Source organism: Portunus trituberculatus, chromosome 19 (genome assembly GCF_017591435.1).
Source record: "Portunus trituberculatus isolate SZX2019 chromosome 19, ASM1759143v1, whole genome shotgun sequence".
In the NCBI taxonomy this organism is placed as follows: Eukaryota; Metazoa; Arthropoda; class Malacostraca; order Decapoda; family Portunidae; genus Portunus; species Portunus trituberculatus.
This window is the reverse complement of record NC_059273.1, coordinates 1,784,443-1,790,000: the sequence shown is the minus strand read 5'-3', so window position 1 is coordinate 1,790,000 and position 5,558 is coordinate 1,784,443.

The following is a 5,558-nucleotide window of genomic DNA, read 5'->3' as shown; positions in this document are numbered from 1 at the left end:
ACACACACATACATACATACATACAGAGACTGCAGCCGATCAAACAGTGAAACACACATACATACACACACACACACACACACACACACACACACACACACACACACACACACACACACACACACACACACACACACACACACACACACCTTTTTCCATGTGTTTTTGTCTTAGCAGGCGAGCTTGAGGGAGGTAAAAGGCTTCAGCGCGCGAGCTATTAAAATCATGAAGAGTCTGTCTGTGTGTTTCATTTCTTGCGACTTGACGCATCTCGCTCTCCCACTCTGCATTAAGACCTCCGCGTCAGCTTTTAGCATTGTATTCCATGTGTGTGTGTGTGTGTGTGTGTGTGTGTGTGTGTGTGTGTGTGTGTGTGTGTGTGTGTGTGTATGTGTGTGTTTGTCGCCAGTTTGAGATTAATTGTTTGAATGTTTAACCAAGTATTTTTTATATTTATTGCCATTTTGACTGGCTGTGATGCAAAGCGTTTGTAATGCTTACGTAATGGCATTCCTTTGATTTTTAATGCATATATATATAACGGTGCTTTTCCTGTCTCTATACACAGGATGGTGATGGAATGAGTGAGGCGAAACAGACGAGGAAATGATTCTTTTCTTTATCTTTGTAAAGGTAATCTATTTCCGTATAAGAAGATCTACATTTAATGCCCCCTGATGGCCTTTTTATCGCTTTTTATTTCCCAAGTCGGTGCTTCAAGTGTGTATATAACTGGAGCTTCTTTCCTTGTGAGCTGCTCATCCTGCCTTTCAGCTCCTACCTCTCCTTCTTCACATGTCCTTGGCTTCTCGTCGGCTTCTCTCTTCTCCTTTAACGACGTAAGTCAAACTGCATTTCTCGTTCTTCGGTGCTGTCATTTAGATTTTTCTTTCCTTCCAACTCTATTGCTCGTTCCTTTCCTCTTCCTTGACATCCGAGTTCTTTCTCCTTAATGCCTTTTCTTCATATAACGTTTCTAGCCTCCAGTAATATATTCCCCTTTTATCCCTATTCTCCGCCTTTCTCCTCCCCGTCTCCTTCGTCCATTTGCCTCCTGTCCTTCCATCTCTCCCTTCTCTCTTGCGCCTCCATTCACCTCTTCCCTGTCTTGACTTCTTCCTCTCCTCTTTACTTCCCGCCCCTTTTGAGGACCAAAGTGCTTCTCAGCCAACACATAAGCTCCATTTGCTTTATAATACCCCGGCTCTTCCCCTCTCAGCGTCCATTCCTGGTTCCTCTGAAGTCTTGTTCCCTCCCCTAGCGAGTGCCCTGTCTTGTGTACATCCTCTCTGGAGAAGAGATGTCGAACAGTAGGAATGCATATAAATTATATCATTTTATGCTTCGGTTTTTCACTTCACTCAACGTTTGAACTTGGAGGTTGTGGCAGAGAAGATGCATGAATGTTTATTGAGCGGAAAAAGAAGTTTCCTTTGGTCTATTTGTGACAAAAAGAACACATAGTTAAAATAATAGTAGTAGTAGTAGTAGTAGTAGTAGTAGTAGTAGTAGTAGTAGTAGTAGTAGTAGTAGCAGCAGCAGCAACAGTAGAAGTAGTAGTAGTATTAGTATTATTATTATTAGTAGTAGTTGTAGTAGTAATAACATTAGTAGTAGTAGTAACAGTAGTAGTAGTAGTAGTAGTAGTAACAGTAGAAGTGGTAAAAGTAGTAGTAGTAGTAGTAGTAGTAGTAGTAGTAATAGTAGTAGTAGTTGTTGTTGTTGTAGTAGTAGTAGAACTAGTAACAGTAGTAGTGGTAGTAGAAAACGTAGTCGTAGTCGTCGTAGTCGTCGTCGTAGTAGTAGTAGTAGTAGTAGTAGTAGTAGTAGTAGTAGTAGTAGTAGTAGTAGTAGAAGTTGTAACAGTAGTAGTGGTAGTAGAAAACGTAGTCGTAGCCGTCGTCGTCGTCGTTGTAGTAGTAGTAGTAGTAGTAGTAGTAGTAGTACTAGTAGTAGCACCAGCAGCAGTAGTAATAGTGGTAGTAGTAGTAGTAATGAAATTAGAAAGTCAGTACATCTATTAAATCTTGGGCATTCTCTTCATAAATTGAAACATTGACGTCTTCCGGATTATTACATTTCTCTTTGTTAGGAAAGAAAGGGGCATCGCAAATTCCATCACCTCATCAAGTAGTGGTAATGATATTAGTGGTAGTAGCCGTAGAAATAGTAATAATAGTAATAATAGTAGTAGTAGTAGTAGAGGTGGTGGTAGCAGTAGTAGTAATGGTGCAGCTGCTGTCAGTTTTAATGTGATCTAGAAAGGAGATGTTGAAGTCGTTGAGTGCTAGGTGTCATTCACAGTTCAGGTATAGAGGATAACAGGAGTATTTCTGAGTAAAGTTTAGTAATGATATAAATAATGTAGTGTGACATGAGTGTATCGTTTGTTAGTGAGATAAAAGTTGCGTAGCGAAGAAATACGTGTCATACAAATAATAAGAACGGGCACCCACCGACCTTCTATCAGGCATACAGAAAAGAACGAACATGCCGTCGCGTGGGTCGTCACCCTCTGGCTCAGCCTCCTTCCCTTGGGTAATGATATGCGAACATCAGGTGAAAAATATGTTGAAATACCTTCATTCTTTATGGCGTGTTTGTTCATCGCGCGGAAAAAAATGACCACATTTTATTCTCTAGGGCTTTTTTCAGAGGAAATTCCTTGATATACTTTTCATTATCGGCAGCGCAATGTTGCACGGTTATACTTTCATCATCGGGTCATAACCTGCCTTTACTTTTAAGAGGAAATATCACGACTCCTACCTGGAACTGCTACCAGTGCCTCTTGGCTGCCTGGAAGTGGTCTGTAGGACAACGCCAGCCATATATTGAGTCCAAGTTTGCTGATAAATCACCTTCTTGTGGAGTGCCCCTCTCCTCCCCATGAAGTTTTTGTCGTCGAGAGAGAGAGAGAGAGAGAGAGAGAGAGAGAGAGAGAGAGAGAGAGAGAGAGAGAGAGATCAACATTCCATTATCTTTGGTGGTGTATCTTTGTACTTGTGTATAGTTTGCCTCGCGTTTACCTCTGTGTGTATGCATGGGTACATAGGATTATAGGTACATATTTTTCTGCATATATCGAGTATTCATTTATGCAAATACAGCCACCCACAGAGACAAGGGGATGTAACGACCTGGCTGGAATAAATGTGAGTGTATAATGAAGTTGACCTGTGCCCGTTGTGTTCCGTCCATCACTACCACCATCGCTGTCATTGTTACCAACATTACTTTTTTTTTTCTTCCTACCACCACAGGGCGTCACTGCTGCCAAACATTATTTTCTCTGTGCCATCGTTCCTGTCATCGTTAAAAGTACGTGTTGCTTTTCTTTTTTTCATTCTCTCTCTCTCTCTCTCTCTCTCTCTCTCTCTCTCTCTCTCTCTCTCTCTCTCTCTCTCTCTCTCTCTCTCTCTCTCTCTCCTCTATCAGTCTTTTGAAAATACTGATTCACTGATGCTTCCTCGTAATCTCAGTAATTGTGTCGACTACATTCTCGTTATTATTATTATTATTATTATTATTATTATTATTATTATTATTATTATTATTATTATTATTTTATTATTATTCATTTTTTATTATTGTTATTGTTGTTGTTTTTGTTGTCGTCGTCTTCGTTCTCGTTATTGTTGTTATTGTTGATGTTGTTGTTGTCATCATTATAATCACCATCATCATCACTAGTTCCTGTTCATCAAACAAACTATGTGTTATAATAATGTGTAAGAACTTGTATTTTATAATAACAACAACAGTAATAATAATAATGATAATAATAATAATAATAATAATAATAATAATAATAATAATAATAATAATAATAATAATAACAGTAATAATAATAATAATAAATAATTAAATAAATGATAACAATAATGATAATGATAATTATGTATGAACATTATGAAAAGTTGTGGAAAGTTGTGAAGCATATCACGACTCCAGGCCCGTGTTATCCTTCACCACCTACCACAGTGATAATTATAACACCAACAATAATAGCCAAAACAACAACAATAACAACAGCAACGCTAATACTACTATTACCACCACCACCACCACCACTACTACAACTAATGAAACTGGAAAGTCAGTCAGTATACCTATTAAATTTTGGGCATTAGCCTCTTAAATAGAAACAATTACTTCCTTATCATTACATTTCTTCATACTACGAGAGAAAGGGGCACTGCACATTGCATTATCTCATCAAATTACCAAAAATTACTTAACCGCTGACAAGACACTGAGTAAAGCATCTGTTCCTCGTTCGCTCAGCTAAATTGTCTCGAGGCTCGCAAGTAGAAAAGTGGCGAGTGTTGCGGGGGAAGCTTCTTGTGGCGGCGGTGAAGGTGAAGTCTTGGGTGTGTAATCTGTCGTCATTGAAGAATTTTATAGTTTTCTCCCGGCGTCTTCTCCTTAGCGAGGCTGCTTTTTTTCCTGCCAGACCCACTTACCAGAGGAAGGGAGAGGAACGTCAAAGAGCTGATTATTACTGAGCTGTAAAGTTGGTCTCGGAAAACGAAAGGAAAGTGCTGCAAGAAAGAGGAAAAGGAAGAATGAAACATAAACATTAAAACACTTTTGAGTATATTAGATCATTACTTTGTTTTAAACTACTTACTGAAGACACTTGAGCAATAATAACATGTTCCTTAAGTTTTTTTTTTTATGGTAAAGTAAAAGTAATTATCATATGCTGTTGTTGTTTCCTTCCTGAATGTGAAGAAAGACATCCTTTTAAAATCTTTCTTTCTGCCTGGGATGGAGTAATTCCTACAAAACAGTTGAACAATTAGTTTCTTTCCCTCCTGCGTGTACTTAAGTCTTGCCGGCCAACTAAGAAGGCTTGTCAAAGAGAAAGTCGACCTAGTTAGAACACTTAGCGGGCGACAGTCAAGCTTGGCCCTTTCACCTAACTGCGAGGAGCCGCTTCCACTTTTGAGTCTATAACATCGTTCTGAGTAGAATATTTTCAGAGCTTCATATAACGAACTGTAAGACTGAACATCAGGTCTTGTATATTCTTTCGAAATATTATGGCTGAATTGAAAACAAGTATTTGTCTGGGAATATCGCTGCTTGCTGGTTTGTAAAAAAAAAAAAAAAAAAAAAAAAAAAAAAAAGTTTTATTAATTTCAAAAATGACTTACAGGTTCTCACTGCAATCATAATGATATCAACATGTCTTCCATGACCTTATGCACTTTACCAGAGTTGTGAGAAATGCTTTTGCCGTAATTTCTAGCCATTAATCACTCAATCTGAGGGATACTTCAAATCACCGTGAGGCGCTATCTCGTTCGTGTCTCGAGAACCCTCACGCAGCGAGAGCCACACATCAAACCTGAGTTAAAGTGAACTCTCCTGTCCTACATGTGAATCTCAGGTGTTGAGTGAACGTTGCCTCTTGACTGTTGCCTATCTGGTTACCCTCCAAGGACCTGGAAGCTGTAAACCGTCACTCCAGGGTCTCCCAGGGGCACCGCGCCACCCTAGAGTCCTGAGAGGGACCCATTAGGGAAGGACTAGGGAGGTAGGGGTCGAGG